General features: G+C 47.6%; 1 long non-coding RNA gene across 1 annotated transcript in view; it reads right to left on the reverse strand.

Annotated features, from left to right (window-relative positions):
- LOC307182586 overlaps positions 1–23,550 on the reverse strand; it is a 326,414-nt gene that overhangs the window by 24,366 nt on the left and 278,498 nt on the right. The window contains exon 3 of the long non-coding RNA XR_013827209.1: positions 8,235–8,316. This is a non-coding gene — a long non-coding RNA (uncharacterized lncRNA). The remainder of the gene's footprint in view (positions 1–8,234; positions 8,317–23,550) is intronic.

Raw genomic sequence — 23,550 nt, forward strand, 5'->3', positions numbered from 1 at the left:
AAACTAATTTCAAACAGTCACAGAAATAAACTGATTTTTTAAAAATTTAACACATTTTAAGTTGGCTCTATATCTTTAGGAATTGTGTTGGCTCTATAAGTGAACGGTTTGTCATGGATAAAATATTCTTTTTGTTTTCACAGATTTCAGAGAGGGAAAAGAACGAGAAAGGACTGTATTTCTATACTGGTTCAGCGAATATTTCTGAGTGGATTTAAAGCACTGCATTCTACCAGCTTTTTGGGGAATCACGGCTAACTTGAAGGACATACACACACGCACACACAATGCCTGACCCAGCGTGCTGCTCTCTGAGACCAACAGGGGGGCGTTCGTGGAGGTGAGAGGGCTGCTATCCCTTTATCAGTCTCTCCTGGCACTGAGTTCCAGTTGTCCTTCAAACTTGTCACTTCATTCTCAGGCTCATTCTTATCCTATTTGGGCAACTAATGTTGACTAAACTTCCAACCGTGAATCTTCTCCAGTTTTGCTTTGAAAGAAATGCAAATCCTACTAGACGAGGGACACAGAGAGGAACCTCGTGAATAGGTCTAGCTGTCCCACCAGTGCACCACCCTGAACTCAGACTCTTTGCCTATCACATCTTTCCATGACCCTCCACTCTTATCACACCCAGAATAAAAATTCTCAGGTTTAACCATTTCTTCAGGTCATCATTTCCTTATGAGTCACATAAAACTTATGTTAGACAAACATGTCTGCATTTTGTCTTTTGTTGCTGGGGTCCCAGTCGAGAACTTAGAAGATATTTCTCCTCCCCTAAAATAAGTTACCTAACCCTGGGTCTTTGCCTTCTCTTAACCTATTGCCTCGTCAAGATGGTGTGAACGATTGCTACCTCTCAAGCTTAATGTGAGGATGAGGTGAAATACTTCATGGGAGATTCCGGCACAGTGCTGTCTCAGGCCAGAAAAGCAGATTCTTGTGTCAATCTCTTCCACACGAGATTTCACCAGCTGACGTGTAAAAACAGGCATTGGTAATTGGTAACATGTTTCAGATGAGCAAGTGAGTCCAAGACCACTAATTCTTACTGGGAAGAAAGTTTCCTCTACCACCTTGGGTCAATGACTGGGGGCCTTCGGATTAACGGACAACAGGCAGATTCACAGGAAACGTGCAAGCCTGACTGGCATGTGTCTGTGTACACCCGTGTGTGCTCCGTAATGAGATAAAGGTCCATATACCAGCTGAAACAAAGGGAGAGCTTAGGACTTCAGTGGGAAAGTGTGGAGGGTTCTGGAGGGCCGCTGAATTCTCACTTCCAGCTGCAAAATCAGCTTTCTTCCTAACAGGAAACTCCCCTGGAGGGGATGAATAGAAGTGTATTTTCTGGAGTATCTGCTTAAATTTAGATGACATTTCTTTCTGTGGCTGCTGATCGTTCAGATGTTTTCAGTTCTAAGTCATTTTAATCCCTTCATCCTCAACATGAGCAGGCATCAGAGTCCCTGGAGGCCTTCTTAGAACACCGAGTGCTGGCCCCAACTGCAGAGTTTCTGAATCAGTGGGTCTCGGGGCTACAAAACAGCATTTCCACACTTGGAGAACCACTGACTGGTGATAACCTTTGCCTGATGCACAGAGATATGGCCTCAGAAATTAATACTTAATCTCTGCAATGTCTTCAGCGGAGCTGCTGTCATGACACATCAACTGCTGGGATGTGCTGGGAAGAGTCGGCTGAGTCGAGCACCCTGGGCTCCTGGTGCCTGGTGTGGAAGGACCACAGACACTCCTGTGTGTGTGTGTGTGTCTGTGCATGTGTACGCATGCGTTTGAGGTTGGGGATCTGAGGGCCGGACATGCTCCATCAACCGTGAGCTCCAGTGACTGCCGACTGGGTGGTCAGAACAGAGCCCAGGCTGCCCGGCGCCCTCATGCCTGCCACTCACCCCACAGGATGACAGCCCTGCTGGTACACGAAGCCTTCTCAGCCCAACTCAACTGCAGCCCTGCTGTGGAGAACACCGACTATGACAAAGAAACAGGGAAAACAGTTGAAAGGATGCTCTTCATAAAGAGAATAGATGTAAGAGACACTGTCTGTCTAGAAACCCGTCTGTGTGAGGCTGTGCTGATCCGAGACTCACGAAGGTGCCTGATGCAAACCTCACACTGGATTCACTGCACAGACCACCACCCAAGCACCCAAGTACACTGTGTACTTCCATGTAGAGTACTGGCCACCAAGATTCATAAACGATAAAGCAAATTCAGAAGTGCCACAAGGAAGGAAAGTACCAGAACCGCAGAGGCAAGTTCACAGAGTTCTCCAATGGTGATCACTTTTCAGGACACATCACTGCACCAATCCCACCCCTGGCAGGGACGGGGTAAATGTCGAAGAGCTCTGAAATCGTGTTCAGAGAAATGAGAGCTCATCTTTGAAAAGAAGTTCTTTCTTTTCATTAAAAATGTTCACACCAGTGGAAAGAGTTTATTCAAATACATCTCATTACGTCACCTCCAAAGCATCCCTGTCTGGCCAGCAAAGCCCTGTGAGCAGAAGCAGTTCAGTGTTGTAAACAAAGCGGTTTCCTGTTAGCGCCATTCAGAGCTGTGTGTGATCCAGACCCCTTGCGTGTTCAGGCCCATCCAGCAAGGGGAGGGGGCAGTGGAGGCAGGCAGAGGCACTGGGCTGCTTTGGGGTGTGCCTCCCTCTCTTTATTTTTGGTTTGCTAGGTTCAGAGATATGAGGCAAAGAGACTGTTCTTACCCTTGACCCCCAATTACACACTGAGGGAACTAAATTCCAACCACAGTGGATGTTAAGGTAGCAGGCCACTGCCCTGGGGACCAGATCCACTGATCCCTGGATCCCGTGGCTGCCCTTTACCTCACAGGCTCCACACCTCTCAAGGAGAGAGCCCATGGGGTGACTGTCCTTGGATTCATTTGAGTTGACAGTTACATCTCAGACAATTAAGTAACATCTCCTTCCAAACCCCAACCAAAAAAGTCACATTCACAACAAAAGTTGTAAGAAATTGGGCTTTGGTATCCACGCACTAAGAGTCTACATTTGTCCTTCAAAAATAACACCTAAGAAATACCATTTTTGAAAGAGATTCTATACTGTCTCTTGGGGAGAAGTTTAGATTACCAAATGGAAGTCCATTTGTCATCCTTCAGTTTAGCTGGAGCACACATATTTGGGGGACAGGGGGAGGGGTGGCTTGTAAACGTGGGCTTCATCCCCTCGTTCTGTAATCTCAGGCCCACCCAATGATACGTCTTCTTCCTCAGCCTTTGTAACCTTTGGAATCCTAAACTCTTTCTCCTCTTTACCTCACAAATCCTGCCTCAAGCTCAACTGGGGCATCCTAGATCTGGATGGCTGAAAGAGAAACCTGTTTGGCATTATTATTCTGTTATCCAAATAGAGGTTATAACATATGAATACACAACTCCTGAGCGACTCTCATATATGACACACGATTATCCAAAGGAGAGTGGCCTCTGAGTGTGGGCTGCGTAGGGTGCCCCTCTGGAATGAGACTCTGGATCCTTCCGGTCTCCACTCTTGTGAGAGAACCTCCAGGGAAGGGTGACCGTACAGGGTGGGTGAGCCCTTCACTAATCATGGAAAGAAACTAGGCAGACATCCCTTAGAGAGTATGCTATGTTCCACAGGGGTTTCCTTGGCTATGATTCTTTACGACACATAATAATGGGGTGACGATGATGGGAGTTTAAAAAGAAACATCTGTGAGATGTGAGAAAAGTACTCCGATGAGCTGAACCATAAAAAAGGAGGCAGCAGCCGTGTCCCCAGGAGCAGGATTTAGCTGTTCTTCAGGATCAGTTCTGAGTAGTGCCCTTGGGGAGGTCATGTAGCTTATCAATGCCTCAGGTTAGCATATAAAGAAACTCACCTCTCAGAGCTAGGATAAAGCTAAATAATTTAGCTTCTGTAAAGCCCTCAGAAATGAAAGGCACCATAGAAATGCAAATTATTACTTTATTAGGAGACACCATCAATAGAAGGGAAAGTAAAATTTTCCCTTTGATGGAAATCCACATCAGCGGACCGAGAGCTCTGTGCTTCTAGCCAGGGACCAGGGCATCTGACTGCCCAGATAACCGCTCACCCTCCCACTTGGTCTCATCTGTTCTACCTAAGAATTGTCCTTGGTAGTTTCTCTTTGGGGTTACCCCTCCTTTCAGTCTCACATTCCTCAGCAAATTGAACAAAATAAGTCGCCATAAATCCCCAAAGAGAAGCAATGCATCTTCATTACAGTAATTATGCTTTATGAGCAGACTTGTTCATAAAAAGAAATAGGCATCAACATTTTAATTTAAGTTCAAAAGGCAGTAAATTGCTTGTGGCAGTAACTTTAGCTGAAGCCCAGTTGTTAGGAAGGGAACTTGTCTTTTAACCTAGGACAACTTTTTCCGCAGGCTGACCTCTCTGGCAAACAAGATCAGAACCCCACAATGCAGTCCCCCCAACCAGGAAGCAGGTCCTTCAAATCAGCTGCAGGTCCACAGGCTCTGGTCAGCCAGTTACCAAATTAGGGAGAAAACCCAAGTGCTTTTCCACCTTTGAATGTGACCAAGTGGGAATCGACTTCACAACTTCTGCAGCTCGTAATTCTCACCTCTATCAATGATCACATTTTCTTTAAATCTGGATGATGGCTCGACAAAGAATCTTGATGATATTTCCTATACTAGGTAGTCTAGGGGAAAAATTTTACTTTTTTGAAATTGAATTTTCTGGATTATTTTTATTTATTTGGACAATAGAATAAATGTTTATTTTAGGACTATTTGGGAAAAAATATATGTGGCCCCATATATATAAGAATCCCAGGGAAAAAAACGATGAAGGTAACCCTGACAAGCATACTGAATAATACAAATTGTTTTAGTCTATTAAGGCTACTACAAAACAGGGCCACAGACTGACTGGCTTATAGACAATAGGAATTTCTCTCTCACAGCTCTGGAGGAGGGAAGTCCGAGACGCCAGGACCACATGGTCAGCTCTGCTGAGAGCCCTCCTCTGAGTTGCAGATGGTCACCTTGTCCTATGTTCTCTGTGTCCTCACATGCTGAAGAGCTCTTTGGGGTCCCCTTTATAAGGACACTAATCCCATCACGGGGGCTCCACCCTCATGACCTCATCACCTCCCAAACACCCACCTCCTGATAACCTCACATTGGGGTTTAGATTTCCATATATGAATTCTGGGCAGGGTGGGGGGCACACAGACATTTGGTCCATTACACAAATGCTATGACCCTGTGTAAATACTTGCTATTTTATGACATATATACTACTATGTATAAAATAGAGAACCTACTATATAGCTCAGGGAACTCTACTCAGTACTCTGTGGTGACCTAAATGAGAAGGAAATCCGAAAAAGAGGGGATATATGTATACATATAGCTGATTCACTTTTCTGTACAGCAGAAACTAACACAACATTGTAAAGCACCTATATTCCGATAAAAATTAATTAAAAAAAAATAAGAATCTGCTTGTTCCTAGTCTTGGGAGGCAGAGTGGAATCCTGGCTGTCACTCTTCGTGGGCAGGGGCTGGGCCGATGACAGAGGCAGCCCAGCCTCAGTTTCCTCACTGCCAGACCTACAGGGTGTCCTGTGTGAAATGCACAGCGCCATACATGGCGCCAAGTGGACAGATGATAAATGCTACTGCCATTGCTTTTCTATCAGCACGAGAGAAGTAAAAATGCAGACATTGTTAAATAGCCTGTGAATTATTTTATGAGGGAGATTTTGAAATTGAATGCCTCACATTTATCAGAGCCTATATCAGTCTGTGGCACCCGAGGACATTTATTCCAGGCGTTTCTGAAGGTGGAAGTTTATGATCATCCAGAGGAATGTTATTAAGGTAATTGCCAGATATGGTATTTCATTAGGAAAGCTAGTTATTACACTCATGCTGTTTATAATATGGGTGATAAAAGCCAGAGAGCCAAGGAATTGGAGTTCTGCTCTTTGCTTATTGCTTGTAATATTGAAAATTTCTTTTACCTGGGTACCGTCTACCTAAGGGACACAAATATACCTAAAACTACCTTATGTCTGTATAGTTCTTACCATACGGTTTTTCAAAGTTTATAATTTAATTTAATTTTACCCTAACACACCATTGTGATTTGAAGGGGCAATTTTATTCTTCTCTTGTTTGGGATGAGGAAAGGTCGATTCAGGAAGGTTAAATGATTTTCAAGAACTGCTGGGCAAGTTGGGGGCACAGCTGGACCCAAATCTATACCACGTCACTCCACTGCTGGTATGCTCTTCATTCTTCCAGGGATCCTGATTTAGAAAGCTGGCATGATGAGGAAGATGCATTTTACTCACGAAAAACTGCTAACTTCCACTGTGACTGCTATTCTAAACAGAATTTAGAATAGAATTGACATGTATGGGTTTACTGTAATGGATATTTGTATGTCTATGTACACATATATATATGGGCATTTTAACCCCTGCTTCTTGCTAAAATGGTTTTGAAATACAACATAATTAAACTGAGGACAATAAAGCTGTTAAGATAAGACAGATATAGGATATAACCTTGATTCTTGTTTAAAATAGATTGAATTATTAAGAAGGGCGTCTGGGCTAGCAGGTCTGTGATCCAAGGACGATGATAAATTCTGTGTTTTAAGTTAGTGACATTGCTTGAGTTTGTGGGAGTTTGCAGTTGGGGACCCAAAACAATGAGCTTCAATCATGTGTGTGGTTAAATAGACCATCTTATGACATTACATTATGGCTGAATTTCTAAGTCGTTTGTGTTTTGGATCCTATGAAATGTGACCAACTTGTTGAGCACTGTATCAAATGTTTTCCATACATTATGTCATTTATTTTCATTTTCATTGGCACCTTATGATATAGGAATAATCATTATTTTACTGACAAACATACCAAAGCTTCAACAGATCAATAATTTGTCAAAGATCAGAGCAGATAATTCAGAGCTGGAATTCTAATCCAGATCTTTCTGTATCCAAAGCCCTCTTCCCTCCTAAAAACACCCTCTTTGTCATCGGCTAGAAAGTAGGACCTTTTGAGATGTACACTGCAGGGGGGGAAAGACTTTCCCTCTGCCCTCTGAGGTTCCATGGCTCAGTCTACGAAACAAACTGACACCAGGCAGATTAACAGGAGAAAAGGTATATACATTTATCAAATTTTAATATTATGTGCATGAGGGCTTTACAGGACAAAAGGTGACTGCCCAAAGGGGCAGTGAGATTTGAGAGCTTGTCTACGGCCTCAGTTGGGGGAGGAGAGGGGGTGCAGGCCTCTCCGGGGAGAGAACATGGTTTCCAGGGAAGATGAGTGACCCTTAGAGGACGGATGGGAGGGTGGCAGTTGGTGACAGGGTCTGTCTGGGGGTGGGGTCCACTTCTCGGCTCCTCTCCTGTGACTAGAGTCAGCCTTCCTGGTGGTGAAGCTCCTGAGAGGGGACCTGCGACCCCTGAGTTCCTGTGGAGGCTCTGTGTTCAGGCAGATGAGGGGGTTCAGAGGAAGCTCCCCCTGCATCTGCTGTTTCTCATGTGCCTTCGGGTAAATACAGAGAGCATGACTGCTGGGTCGTAGAGTAGGATTTGTAGTTTGCAGTTTGGTTAGAAACCACCAAACTGTCTCCCAAAGTGGCTGTACTATTTTGCATCCCGCTAGCAAGGAATGAAGTTTCAACTGTCCTAAAAATCCTCTGTGCTCATCCTTCCCTCCCCACTACCTCTTGGCAACCACTCATCTTTTTACCGTCTCCATAGTTTTACCTTTTCCAGAATGTTCTAGAGTTGGAATAATGCAAACGTGCATGTGTGTGTGTGTGTCTGTGACTGTGTGTGTATTTATCCATGTGTGAGTATGTGCCTGTGTAGCTCCATTTACTTGCTGCAATCACTGAGGATGCAGGAGGCTTGGATGGTCATGGAACTCGCCACAGGCCGTGTGCACTGGCAGAACCAGGATGTGAAGCCAGCTGGTCACCCACACTCGTATTGGATGGAAAAATGACCCAGATGCCACTCATTTTTTTTTCCAGTTTGAGCAAGAGACATCGACACCCCTAACTAATCAATGAATGTGGCCCTCTTTCCTTATATCTTGGTAATATCACCAGTTAATAATATATGAAAAGACACTTTTTTTTCTATTATTGCAATCCACCTCTGTGCCCTATTTAGGAGGCAGCAGTTTTACCTTAGTGATGAAGAATCACATGCTGGTAAAGGTGAAGCCCACAGCGCGACTCCTCCAGGGCTGCCTCCTGAGCCTCCGGCATCTAAAGGAAGAACATGATCCATTCAGGGCCCCGTTCACAGGAAGTAGGCTCGGGCTTCGGTTAACTCTCCGCCTGGAATCCAGGACCACAGGGCGCCAGCTCAGCACAGATGGCCTCTGGGACACAGAGGACCTTGCACAGGGGCCAGTCGAGCTACGCTGGTCCCGAGCCCCTGCCCTCCCTGCCCCACCAAATGCCCAGCCCAAAACGAGGACGAGGAGCTGACGAGCCACCCCGACGCCACCTGGGAGATTCGCTGCCGTGGCATCACCATGATGCCTCACAGCCTGGACCCTGAGGGCGACTCCATCTCCTCCCCAGCCCCAGGCTCCCCTCCTGTCGCCAGGAGGGGCCTCGCCCCTAGACTCCCTGTCACCCAGAAGGCTGAGTCCCCAGAGGCTGCCTCAGTGAGCTAAGCTGCTGTCCCAGAAACACAGACTTGTGTTTGCGGAGCTGTTTATAAACAGCAGATGTTGATTCCTCTCGGTTCTGGATGCTGGACGTCCAGGATCAAGACAGGCAGATTCTGTCCTCACCTGGAGGAAGGGGTGATGGGACTCTCTAATCCCATCGCGAGGGTCCACCCTCATGACCTCATCACCTCCCAGAGGACTCACTTCCTCATTCCATCACCTGGGGAGATGGGATTTCAATATAGGGAATTTGGGGGGACATAAAAACATCCAGTCAATAGCACTTGGGGAGCAGCTGACTCTCCATGGGAGAAAGGGGGTTCTAAACCACCCCACCATCTTCCTGTGGGGAGCATGTTCTAGCCCAGAGTGGGCCTGTCCAGGGTGAAAGTGCTTCAGGGAAATGCCTGGGTGACTCAGGGCCAGGGTGAAGAACTGGGGTGCAGGCGTGTGGGACCTGAGAGACCCCCAGAGACTCTCCAGCCCCATCACCACAGCCTCCCACCTCGGGGCCCCCTGAGGGTACACCTGCAGGGAACAATGGATGAGGATGGCAAGACAGCATTCACACCACACAGGCCTGTGGCAGACACTACAGTTTATAAGTTCAAACTAGCTCTCCCATTTCACTGAGGAGAACACATGAGGACAGAACCATGCTCCTTATTACTCAGAAGAAAAACAAAAGCAAGCAGACTCAGGGGCAGAAAGTGTAAAGGATCTGCTTAGAATCACAAAGCTGGTGTAACATAATCATAACGCCAGACGGGCGTTATGTGTGTGTGTGTGTGTGTGTGTGTGTGTGTGTGTGTGTGTTTGTCCTCCTGAAGGACTCTTCCCTCCCCCCACCCGACCTCTCCACTCCAGGCAACATCCACCTCTTTCCTTAAACTCTGAACCATGCAATCATGCCCTAACTAAAGAGGATCCTTGCATGAATCTCTGAATTGCTGGTGTGACTGTATGTGTAGATTTACATAATCAGCAAAATTACAATCTTTGGTACGTCACAGACCAAGTCGAGGTGATAAGCACCTTCTAAGCATTTAATAAATCAGTAATTGATCGTTCCTCAGTATGAAGTATGAAAAGCAACTGAATGCACCTTAAAGGAGATGAAAGTTCACTATCTTCACATCTCTGCCGTTTAGGGGGATATTTCTTTATAAAACGTATAACCTTTTTTCTTTTCTTGAAAAAAGCAATACCTCTCAACAATAAGAAGATTAAAAATGGGCCAAAGATCTTAACAGACGCCTCACCAGAGAAGATATACAGATGTATACAGATGGCAACTAAGCATATGAAAAGATGCTTCACACTATATGTCTTCAGGGAAATACAAATTAAAACAACAAGATACCACTACACTCCTATTAGAATGACACCGATAACACCAAATGCTGGTGAGGATGTAGAGCAACAAACACAGGCACAGACACCTCAGAAGGTGACGGTATTTGGTTGACAGGGTCTTTACAGAGGAGACTAAGGTAAAATGAGGTCATGTAGGTGGGGCTCTAATCCCATGGAACTGGTGTCCTTATAAGAAGAGGAGATGCAGACACAGACACACACACAGGGACAACCACGTGAGGACACAGGGAGAAGACGGTGTCTACACCGCAAGGAAAGAGGCCTCAGGAGGCACCAGCCCTTGCTGGTGATGCCTTGATCATGGACTTCAGCCTCCAGGCCTGGGAGAGAATATACGTCTGTCGTTTAAGCCACCATCTGTGGTGTCTGTTACGCAGCTCGAGTTGACTAACACCCCTGGAATGGCACAAAGCTTGGGAGGTCTAGAGTAACCAGCAGGTGAGAGATCCCAACAGGCATGCTGGGTCCCCAGCTCCTTAGGGAAACAGACTGGCAGCCACAGCCTCCATGCCTCCCCTTCGATCAGAGCATGGACACCCCACCAGAGTGGGGTCAGGACCAGCTTCTCACAGAGCTGTGTGGCAGCAGGCAGCCAACCCTTCCTGTAGAGGAAACATGAGAAGCAGCCAAAGTGGCCGAGTCGAATGACGCTCTGCTCGATTCCTTCTCCCTCCATGGCGTGCCTTTCACTGCCTGGGCACTTGCAGCGGGAGACCACCATCCTCTGACCTGTGTTCGTTCCACACTGTTGAGGGTCAGTCACCTGGCCCTCCGGGGAGATAAGCGTTAGGCCCAACAGTGTGAAGGAAGGGGAAAGTAACTGACGCATCACCTGAGCAGAAGTGGTGCGTGGTGCGCTGTGAACCTCATGTCCACGCACATCTGATATGGAGCAGGGAGGGGAGAGGAGGACGTGGGAGGGGTGGGACACGATGTCTCCAGCCAGCAGGGAGGATGGCTCTGGAAGTGGTGGTCCAGCCTCAGCCGAGATGTCCCCATCATGGTGCCCTGGGGCCCAGCTATGGTGCATTGTCTGCTCTGCCAGGGCCTGGGGGCGCCTAATGGATGCACTGCAAACCCTGAGTGCAATTTCGTGCTTCCAAAATGAGGAATGGCTTGGATCAGGGTCTTTCAAACGGCATTCCAAGAAGTGCCAGGTTTTCCTGGGGGTGTCTGGGGAGAGCAGGGGGTGCCCAGAGGGTGCGGTCAGCTCGGGTGGCCATAACAAGGCTCCCCGACTGAGGGTTTCACCACCAGTCCTGGAGGCTTCAAACCCGAGGTCCGGGGGTCAGCAGGGCTGCCTTCCTCTGAGGCCTCTCTTGGGTGTGTAGACGCCATCTTCTCCCTGCATCCTCACGTGGTCATCCCTCTGCGTGTGTCTGTATCCTGATCTCCTCTTATAAGGGCCACCAGTCCTACGGGATCAGGGCCCATCCTAGTGGCCTCATTAATCACCTCCTTAAATCCAGTCATATTCTGAGCTCACAGGGGTTAGACTTCAGCTGATGAGTATGGGGAGGACACAATTCAGCCTCAAACAACCCCTTTTGTATCCTTCTCTTTAAAAAGAACCTCTGGGGACTTCCCTGGTGGCACAGTGGTTAAGAATCCACCTGCCAATGCAAGGGACACAGTGTGATCCCTGGCCCAGGAAGATTCCACATGCTGCAGAGCAACTAAGCCTGTGCACCACAACTACTGAGTCTGCATGCTACAACACTGAAGCCCGCTCGCCTACAGCCTGTGCACCGCAACAGAGTAGCCCCCGCTCGCTGCAACTAGAGAAAGCTGGCACACAGCAACGAAGACCCAATGCAGCCAAAAATAACTGAATGAATAAATAAATTTAAAAAAAATAAAAAGAAGCTCGTGTTTATCTGTGTTCACAGGCTGTGGTTTGGGGTGAAACTCTGCCTGTGAAAAAGGCTTGGCTCAGCACCAGCCTGTGAAGCAGTGAGATGAATGGACTCTGCATCTCCTGCAGGCCTTCAGCAAATGCTCCTCACCTTCCTCCACCCTCTGCCCCCTTCGATTGAGACTCAGGAGAACGGAGGTCTGGGGACAGGACATGTGGCATCTCCAGTAACCGCAGGGAGCCTGCCCTTGGGTGATTGGCTGGGGCCCCACCGGGAAACCCCGAGGCACTGGCCACACATGCCCACACAGACCTCTCCCAGCCTTGAACTCTGGGCGGTAGGAGACAGAGGCAATTTCCACTTCTCGTCTAATTCAGCCAGAGAATGAGGCTGTCTTCCCCTGATGTCGGTTTTGGCTTTTTGTAGCTATGACGGGACGGTTTCCTACACTCCTGAATTTCCTAATTCAGGAGAAGCGTGCATTTCAGAAGGCCAAGTTCACCCTCCAATTTGTTGGGTGCTGGGGGCCACGTGGGCTCTGCTTCTGCAAGGTTCTGAGCCACAGTGCGAGTAGGACTCAGTCACGGGAGTTGGGGGGCTGCCCTTAAAGGGGCCACGGAGGACTTGTGTCATCACCCTCAACAAGCTGCATCCCCTACCCAAACGACCTGCCGACCAGGGGCTGAGCTGGACAGCTGTGGCTGCAAGGCCCCCGGCAGGCCCTTATCAACCACCTCCTGGTTTTACCGAACAACAAAAAGAGGGGGAGGAGCCTCAGTCACCTTCATCATCTAAGCCCAGAAACCAGGGCTTCCCTCCCAGCACACGGGGAGGTTCTCCTGGCTGGACACATGGACAGGGAGTACCAGAAGACGACAGGAAACAAGGCCCACGTCCAGTCCACACGGCCTTGGGGACAGGCAAAATAAACAGAAATGCTATCAAGGCCACTCGCACGTTCTGCGTCTGTCCCGCTGTCACCCTGCCTGGCCCCTCTCCCTTCCCCGGGTTCCCTGAGGGTGTGGCGCTGCTGGGACCCTCGACGCCTGGCAGCTGGGATGGCCTCCTGCTGGCCTCACCCGATCCATGTGGGCCCCACGCCCCGGACAGGTGCATGGCCAACAGCACGTGCAGGGAGACAGACTGCCTCCGAGGCCAGGGGACACCAGCACCACCTTGGCACCTGAACCCCAGTAGTGGGGGCTTCTCTAGTCCTACAGGGAAATTTCTTCCTAATCCCCTACTAGCCAGGACACTATTTGGGGTCTTATTTTAGAATCTGTTCTGTTTGAATTCGAGCCCTGATGCCCCCTAGGACTACAAGCAAAGACTCCTGAAGGGACAGACAGGCCCTTACAGGCCCATCTCAGGAATATCCCCTCCGCGTCTGTAAGAACTGATTATCATTCAGTTAATATCTCTTCATACAATTATTGTCTCTTCTAGTTTAATTTTCTTTCTTATACTCTTTGCAGGAGGGACTAATCATGTTTTCCTTTAAAAATATGGTGTGTGAAGCACAGCCTTGTGCAGAGTCCCTGTGTGGAACAGAGACGGACCAGGCTCCCCGATCCAGGACACTGAATGTGGCTCTGTGGGGGAGGTGGGCCCTGCGTGAGGAGAACAGACGGACTGGACAGAGATTCTGAAGGTGAAGCCACAAAGGCTTTGTCACATGGAGAGAGAAGGACAAAATATGAGAAGTGAGGAAGGACTCCTACATTTGTGGCTTGAGCTGTGGGGTGAGTTCTGTCATCCTAAGGTCACATTTTGCATGTTTTCAGCTCAGTTTCTCACTGTGCCCTACTGTTTGTCACTTGGGAATGGAAGGCAGAAGCGGCAATGCCATGATAAGAGGTTATTATTGCCTTTTTGGAGAAGTTCTGAAATACAAAAACTGAAACGACAAGCGAAGTATCCCCCCTTCTCCGCACTGTGGATTTCTATTTCACACACAACAGATTTTCTAACTTCGTATATGTCAATTCTGAGTAGCTGGGCAAAGACACTGCTGGTCAAGGAATCTCATCTGAAATCCTGGTTGTTCTTATGGCCTTAAGTGGTAACTAAGTCGATAAGCTACTTTTCCAGCAGCTCATAAAGCATCTGAATATACCAGGGGTGTTGAGTTGAAACCCTTGGCAAGATGAGACTCCACTGATGGTTGGGCAGGAGGGCAACAGGTTTCATTATCTGGAAGCCTTCCTCTCCTGCTGCACAGAGGCTAAAAACCTAGTGATTTACTGCAGCAGTATTTATACTGCAGGAACACCATACCAGGCAAGCAAAAATTACGGTGGGTCAGAAAGACCAGCAAATAAATTAAAAGTTAAATTGGGGGGGGCTTCCCTGGTGGCACAGTGGTTGAGAATCTTCCTGCTAATGCAGGGGACACGGGTTCGAGCCCTGGTCTGGGAAGATCCCACATGCCACGGAGCAACTGGGCCCGTGAGCCACAACTACTGACCTGCGCGTCTGGAGCCTGTGCTCCGCAACAAGAGAGGCCGCGATAGTGAGAGGCCCACACATCGCGATGAAGAGTGGCCCCCGCTTGCCACAATTAGAGAAAGCCCTCGCACAGAAACGAAGACCCAACACAGCAAAAATAAATAAATTAAAAAAAAAAAGTTAAATTGGGTTTTCACTGAAATTTAGAAAAAATTTTTACAATGTGCTTTTTCTGCCTTACTTTTTATTTTTTTAAATACTGAACAGTGTTTTCAAAATGATGCCAAATTAAAAAACAAAAAAACCCTGGTACTATCATTATTCTATTTTGCTTTAACTACTTTTGACATTTTTCAAGAATGTATCTAAACAGCTCCTATTTGAGGCCTGAGTCGTATCTTGTTAAAATGCAGATCTCCGTCCAGCAGGCCTGGAAGGAGGGTTGGGTCCGCATTTCTAACCAGCTTACAGGAGGTGTCCTGCTGCTGGTCCTCGGGCAACACTCAGGGCAGCAAAGAGGGGGGCCGTGGGCTCTGGGTAAGGGCACACATCCAGGCAGTGGGAGACAGCAGGTACAATGCAGTTGTCACTGCCCCCGGGGAGCCCATGGAGTGGGAGGGCCCTTCAGAGTTGTCCCCTGTCTCCAGTGCAGGTTGGGAGGGCTCCCCGGAGGGCAGTCCACTGGCTGAGCACGGCAGCTGCAGGTGGGTGCCTGGGTCCTGAGTGGGCTCCACACACCACTGGGTGAGGGCCTGGGGTGGAGGGCCACTGGGTGTCCCGTACCCGCTCACCCACAGCAGCAGGAGCCCTTCAGGGGGCGCTCCACGGGGACGGCTCTTCATGGACGTTGGAGTTACCAAGTTCTGTGCCCAAAGCTTAGCCCTTCACTTGACTGCTGTGCAGCCTTGTAGCAATCCCCAACTCTCGGAATCTCATTTCCTCACTGTAAATAAAATTCAGTATCGTAACAACTCCTGCCTCCTGGTCATGGGAAGACTGAATTAAGATCTAGTCCCGGAAGTCAGCAATGAGGTTGCCTTTTCTGCCTTTCCCTTCCTGATTTCAGAGAGAAAGGGATCAGGAGGTCAAGAGGGAGATGCCGGCCAGGCCGAGGAAAGTGTGTGGTGCCCGCACGTGTGCTGGGACAGTGCGGCCCCACTGCCCACGGCACGCGGGTGGCATCGGGCTCTGGGATTGGGCTCTGCCCTGGGATCCAGGACCCTTAATCCCCGCGATTAGGGAACACCAGCCTCTCCTTGATGGGATCAGGACTCTTCAGCACTGAGCTTGGCCCTGTTCTATCCCACCAGCCATGCCCTCAGGGTCGGGGTGGGGGGCAGAGCCCCGCTCGCTCCTGGCGCTTTGCCCAGGGAGGCCTGGGAGCCAGAGGAGGACTCTCCTCCCCGGGCACGACGCCCGTGGGCCAGGGCCTGGGTCCAGGCTATGGCGGACCAGCACCCATTGCCTCAAAGACTTAACGAGCCACCTCTTCTCTCTCTTCCTGCTCAGCTTTCTGCCAGGAAGCTTTTGAGCCGGAATTATTTACACTGAAAAGTAAGAAAAGGAATGGCTTGGTCCTTAGTCCCAGAACAAATGAGTCTATTTGCGTGTTTGTTTTGTTTCCTCCTTTGAATTTGAAAGTAAATCGGTCACCAGCTACTATTTTGGTGTAAAAAGGGTCATTATTATCCAACTGTTGCATTAATACAATTCTTGAAAATTGATGAAAGGATGGTTAGGATAAGTGTTTTGTACTGAAAAAGCATTAATTTTAGTTGAGATGGAATTTTAAGTTTTAGAGAAGAGGGAAAAGAGAGATGGATAATGCCACAATGAGAATGCAAATACAGCTCTAAGCCAGCAGGACTAGACAACACAGGCCTGGCCCTCGGACAGTGAGCCAGCATCTCCACATGCAGGGCTGCCAAATTCCACCAGGACAGTGTTGATGAGCTCTCTGTGGAGGCTTTGTTCCTGCTGGGACCTCCCGTGCTGGTCACGTGTCCTAACATCCCTGGAAAAGCAGGGTGTACAAACCCATGCAGCAATGCTGTCCATGTTCACACTGATGTCCCAGACGACAGACAACCACCGGCTTTCAAACCTGCTCCAGATCCTTCCAGATCCCATTTGAAATATGTCCAGAGATAAATGGACTCACCTAAGAAGTATGGTTTTTATGTTCCCTACCAACAGCACCGCCCTTGTTTTGTATTTGAAACATTTCCTGAGGTCACAGGTACATTTCAGAATTCACTATATCTGAATTATTTAGAGTGATTCTAGACTGTTGACCCCAGGGTCTAATGTAACTTGATATTTTGAGAAAATGAACAGCATGGTACAAGCAACTCCTACTTTTACTGATGGCCTGAGAATCAGTCAAGTAGTTCAGTCGAAGTCTGTGCAAGGAGAGCTCATGATGTTGCTCTTAGAGAGGAAACCAGAGGCCAAACACTTAAGCAGATCCCTAAGAGATGGACTCAGCCCCCTCCATGGGGGGACATGACACGTGTCTGCACACACAGAGAGACATGGCGAATGAAATAACTCAGGGCTTTGCAAGTGGCCCAGGGCTTTGCAAGTGGCACAGGTCGTAAGCTCTCAGAGGTTCAGAGGAGAGATGGATGGAGGGCTCTGAGACCAGACCAGCTACGGGGAGAAGCAAGAGAGAGCAGGCCTGGAGAAAGCAGGAGAGTTCAGAGGGCAAGAGGGGAGCGGGGAGCTCCAGGAGGAGCAGGGGAGAGCCCAGCCGGGTAAAAGGAGGGCCAGGCATGCGACTGTGTGTCCTGATCTCGCCCTTGATTTTGGCCTGGGCACTCTCTGCTTGGTTTTTCACATATTGAAGGAGATGGTTATGAATAAGCAGACCTGCTTTCAGCTGCCTGTGTTGGGGCGGACGTGCTCCTGGAGGCAGAGAGTGATGTGTCTGTGAAGTCCTCCCTCCCTGGACTCACCAGCCCCGCCGTCTCCCCTGAGCCCTGTCCATCCATTACCGTCCATTACGGTAGCGGTCCAGCCCCCGAGTGGGCAGCGAGAGCACTAACGTCCACATGGCATAGAATGACTGACCATGAACTGAGGAAATGTATTTTCCTCTCCTTCCTCCTGTGATTGGACTGACTAATTAGAGCAACATGAAACTGAAATGATTTCAAGACTGAAACGCTTGGGGAAGGATCTCTTGAAGTTCGTTTTTCATCACTGAGCTGAGACTAAATTATGCTGTCGAAATGCCATTATTATTTCAAATTAGCCAAATTAATTAACCTAATTCAGTCCTTGGCTGTATTAATCATCTGTTTTAGAATTTTATGAGAGAAAGAACGTGACTTTTTCAGGTTACTGTGTGCAGATGAACCTCACTGACAGGTGGCTTTTCTTCTGCTCTCAACTGGTATTTTAAAATCTCTGCAGTAATATCAATAGAATTCCCTCAAATACACTAATACTGTTCACAGTTTCTCACTTTATTTTGTTTGAATTTGAAAAGATCTACCTTCTTGCTCTTAAGATTGTAGGAAGTATGTGGTGTTTTGTTTTTCTATTTTTTTTTAAAGCACTCAAATGTGTTAAAAAGACTGGCTTCTGAACATTCCATTTTTTTATAATTCTCTCTTAAATGCCAGAAATCCATAGTATATGCTTAAGATGAGATTTCTGCTGAACTTGTTTATGGACCTTGGAATTCTGGGTTCTCCAGAGAGCACCCAGAGCTGGATGAAGGCAACGTGAATTATACCAACTCCTCTCGAGTCCTCACTCATTGTCTCAAATGAACCCAGGACAACGGACTCTTCCTATCCTCATTTTGCATACTGCCCTGTATCCTCGATCTATTGCTCACAGTTTATCAGAAAATGCTATCCATGGAAAAATACCGCTGATTTATAATACCAACGATTTAACAGCAGTGGTGCTGTTGAGCAGGCACCTGCATAAAGTGGGTTCCATGATGATCACCATCTTACAGACTAGAAGACCGAGGCTACATGCCCGAGGTCATGGCACTCTCATCATGACTGAATGGCATAATAATAATGGAAAAAACAGAGAAGTCAAACATTTGCTATTGCTCCAAAAGTCTGAATTTCTAAGTGATCAGGTGAAACTGGATCTCCCCACACCTCTCACTTCCAGTAGGCGTGGTCCCTCACAGCATGTGGAACGAGGTCCTGTGCATCTCCCACTGCCTTCGACATCTAAGGAGACGGGTGTGAGGAGGGCAACAGAAGCAGCTGTGGGGACAGCCACAGGCTGAGCATCACCGCATGGCTCCGGCGGGGTCTGAGCCAGGAGCCCTGACCTCTTTCCCTGGCACAGCTGTGATCACGGTTCACTTCTATGGACCTCAGTTAACTCAAAATGAGAGGTTTTGACTTAGAAACCTGCCAAGTCCGCAATTCTGGTCTTGTAGGACCTGAGGAGTTGGGGAGCGGGCACGTTTTCTCTGCTGTCACTTTCCCAGACATTCTCACTCACGTGACAAGGGCATAAAACCCAGGGACTGTTCTATTGCTGTGACTGCTAGTGAAGCTGAAGAGAACAGTGTGAATTCCTCTTGCACATTTCCTGGAAGGGGCCCTGCTTTTATTATTCTTGCTTATTTCTGTACTTCCATGTTCGGGCTGAGACCCAGCCAAGAAGTGGAAAAATACTGTGAGAAAGGTAGCACTTGTGGTCTTTCTGGCTTGACTGGATACAGGAAGTACAGCAATCGCAGGGAAAACATGTTTACGTAGTTTTCTGGGTAGGTATCTGTATCTCTCCCAGAGTTGGGAGGGTTGATGTTTACTGAAAGGTTTGAAATTAGCCTCAAATCCTCAAATGACTGACCCACATCAGGTTTCTCAAAATCGGTTGGGCTACCACCCAAGCAGTTCCTGTCTTATTTTGGGAGCCAGAAAAGATGGCCTGTGCCCCAGTCTCCAGAGGCCCTGGGAGGCTTTTCTGGGAGGCAGTGGGTAGGAACAGGGACCCAGCAGTCTTGCTGAGAAGCAAAGCTGGTGGTTCCCCCGCGGGTGGTCAATATTTGTCTAGGCAAGGACCGGATTATGAAATCTGTAAATATCAAAAAAGTATTCTGGGATTTTGTTTGGCTTATGCCAGGAAGAGCCTGAGAAGATGCCTTTTGAGGACTCACAGGCAGGTGGGACTTAGAGTGGCCACAGATGGAGTTATCCTAACGAAGCCCTACTTCTCTCTGCCCTCAGTTTCCTTTCACTCAGTAATCATGTTTTATTACACCTAGCTCAAAACTCCTACAAGTCTTCCTGGACCAATCCCACCTTTCCTTGGTTATTTCTGTTATTTATTCTGATCTTGACATATGAGTGACATTCTGTTCCCTGTTATCTTGTTCATAGTTGAATCATGGTTCAGGTATATTTTTGATGAAAACACCAGTTGCAAGATGTTGGTTTGGCATTAAGTATCTGCTCTGATAACTCTGCTTTATAACCAAGGCAAGCATTCCAGAGTTGTGCACAAAACACATGCTTCCTGAAGAAATGATGAACCACATAATTTTTTGGCGAAATCATGCTTTCACTGGAATCTTAATGATATCAATATTCTGAAAAAAAACATGTCAACAGTTTCAGAACTCTTTAGAGACTAGATCCCTCATATGGGCCACTCAGCTGAGGCCAAGATTGGCAGTAATAAGAGAGACACAAAAAGGGACTTTTTGTCTTTTTGTGCTTTTCTCTAAAGGTACTGGAATCACAGTAAATTTGGGCTACCTATGGTACGGTTACAAAAGAAAAACGTGACATTTCTGAAGCATTCCTGAAGCTGGCCCACACTTTTCACTGTCAAGCTCACATTTCAGTAGATGATGTTGCTTTATCTATTTTAATAGCTGTATGTTCAGTGGCTTCATCAATCTTATTCCTATGTATCTCACCGATTTCACCAACTATTGGTAAAAGGTAATTTAATGATGCCTGGGTTATGGGAATAAAGAACAAGTGTACCCACCATGAAGAATTTTACGTTAGATCACTCTTCTTTTACACAGCAATGCGTCTGAAAGCTAGGATGATGTCTGCGCTGTACAAACACACACACACACTATACACAAGCTGGCGCACACAGACATAGGAAATTTCAGCTGTACAGGATCTTGACCCCTTCCCAAGGCTGAGGAATTCCCCACTGTGTGAACTTTGCGGACAGGAAAGCCAACCTTCCACTAAAGAAGACCCAAAGTCTGCATCTACCCTTTCTCCACGTCACCCTCCCCAAACTAGAGAACAGGCCAGGGATCATATAATCCCTGTTAGACACTTTGTATATGGAACTAGTGTTATGGGTTGTGGTCCCCCCAACCCAATTCATAGGCTGAGGTCCTAGGTTCACTATCTCAGATTGGGACCTTATTTGGAGGTAAGATCATTACAGAGGTAATTAATTACAGTGAGGTCATTACTATGGGCCTCAATTCAATATAATTGGCATCCTTATAAAAACGGAAATCTGGACACAGACAGGCACAGAGGGAAGAAATGCCTACAGCCATCCACAAGCCAAGGAGAGAGGCCTGGAACAGCTTCTCCCTCACAGCCTCAGACGGAACCAATCCTGCAGACATGTTGACCTCAGACATCTGCCTCCAAGTGTAGACAATAAATTACTGTTGTTCAAGCCCCCCAGGCCCCAGCATGGCCTCACGGCAGCCCCAGCTGCTAACACGGCAGGAGATGCAAAGAAGCCAGAGAAAGGAGAAGGGATTCAGTAGCTGCAGAGCAACACTCAGCCCCAGGGCCACCAGCACCACTGCAGCCTCCTGCGGCCGGTGTTCGTGATGCTGGATGACAAGCCAGGGCCCCGCGGGCAGGTGGTGTTGGCAGTGCCCCGTGGACCAGTTCTGCAGGACACGTTTGTCTGAGGCTCTGGCTCCTAGCCTCTGGTTGCTCTTGCCCACTTTCTAACCACCCAATGGCCCTTCAAAAATTTATTTTCTTTTTAAACCATTGAGAGTTTGCTGGTTGCAACTAACCACTTTGACTGATAGAGAAATTGGTACCAAGGGTGGTTATTCCGGCAGCAGGCTCCAGGGAAATCTGGGGAGTCTGGGGTTGTTTTTCTGAGGCAGATGGCATAAAAATACAACTTGTATTAAGGGATTTTAAAGCAAAAAACGCTAGTTTCCTTTCCTCACAGAACACTTCTGACACCAAATGTGTGGGTTTTTCTTACACTGGAGACCAGTCCCCATCCTTAGGTGCTTCCAAAAGTCACCTCAGCACAAACTCAGATGTGGTTGAAAGGGGCTTGTTACGAATAACAGAAATACTCCTTTCACCTTTATCACCATGGAGCTATTTCAGGAACTGGGCACAAAAAGCAAATATAACCAAAGATGCTCTGACTGCTCTTACCACTTAGGCAATCACAAGGGTTTGAGAAGCTCTGGTCAGGAGCCAGGGACAAAGACCAAAATATGTATGTCTTATTACATCACAATACCCCAGGTATGAATTTGGCAACCCCTGACATGCAGTGACAGAACAGCTCAGTAATGATGTCTGGGTTTCACCTAGAAAAGAGTATCCCTGATGGTCTGGCTTTGGGGAACTCAGTTGCTGCTATTGTAGAATTGAATTAGGGCATAAGGAGTTCAAGGACACTTGGGTTGGATGGCTGACTACTTGCACTTGGAGACAGTGGGAAACAAGCCCAAATCTTTAAATCTTAACTTGAGGAACCTCATGAGATTCTGGTGTCTGTGCTAAAAGAGTATCTGTTCTCTTGTAGCTACAGAGCTACAATGACTGAAAACCAAAAGCACACTTTCATTTAGCATGCTATTACATTACAATGCTTGATAAATTCGCAACTGATCCATGTACTTTTTGTATAAGAGTGGTAACCCAGGAACTGGGGTGGAGCTACGTTTGCATAGTTGAGTGTTCTGTGCCCTCCAACTCCGCTGAGCCTGCCTTGCCAGCCACACCAGTCCTCCTCCCCTCCTCTGATGAGACTGAAAAAAACCAAATTATTTATTTTAATTATTTTTGGTTTCTATTTTTTTTTACATCTTTATTGGAGTATAATTGCTTTACAATGGTGTGTTAGTTTCTGCTTTATAACAAAGTGAATCAGCTATACATATACATATATCCCTATATCTCTTCCCTCATGCGTCTCCCTCCCTCCCACTCTCCCTATCCCACCCCTCTAGGTGGTCACAAAGCACTTTTTTAAAGAGCAGCTTTTGAGCAGCCCTTACCTGCCAATGGTGTGGAAGGCAAGGCCCCTAACATGGGCAGCAACACCAGGACCAGGGAGAAAGGCTTCACCCTCAGGGACTTTGGTGGTGGCTAATTAATTAAAGATGGACAGCCCCTGAAGTCACACTTTATCCGAAGAAATGAAAGTGCTTCTCTCTGACAAACTGATGCCTGATTCCAGGGACCATGCTCAACAGTGCTCATTCTCACCCAATCCTCAGGCTTGGATCAGGTCACAGACTCTGGGCCATGTGCCTGAGTGCCAAGTACACAATCCAGAAGCATCTGAGATAACATAACACGTACACCCAGAGAATACTGTTCCCAGCCTTCCCCTAGGCAGACCTGCAAGCATTCTCCAGGGTAATGCTGTCTGTGAAAGGGGGAGCTTCAGAGAACCACAGAGGCAGGTTCTAGTGAGTACGAATACCTGGGTACCCAGGACTCCACTGTGGTTCACCAGTCAGACTGGGGACCTGGTGACCATCTTGCCAAGGACTCACTAGAGTGAATTTGGTAAAAACACCCCCAGCCATCCTCAGAAACCCCACATTGGCTTTCTGACCTACAGCGTACACACTGCTATGGGAACAAGATAAATCAACATGTTCATGAAGAAAATTGGTTTAAAAAAGAGGGCAAAGAGCCAGGTTTGCTGCCGTGATGCACAGCTCTCCACCAGCCAACGTGACCCCTACACTGACGAGGAAAGACGGGGGAAGGGAAGATTAGTTGCTGTGACTTTTTCCTACTTGGAAGATCTTTACAGAGCTTGACTGGGATTCCAAAGTCTCTCTTGGCTTTTTTTTTTTTTTTTTTTTTTGGTTTTGGTCTCTTGCTCTGTTTCTCTGTGTTTTCTTAGGAGGAGGAGGAGGCAATCTAGTTAAAACTTGGTGATACAGT

This window comes from Stenella coeruleoalba (genome assembly GCF_951394435.1).
Source record: "Stenella coeruleoalba genome assembly, chromosome: 2".
Taxonomy (NCBI): domain Eukaryota; kingdom Metazoa; phylum Chordata; class Mammalia; order Artiodactyla; family Delphinidae; genus Stenella; species Stenella coeruleoalba.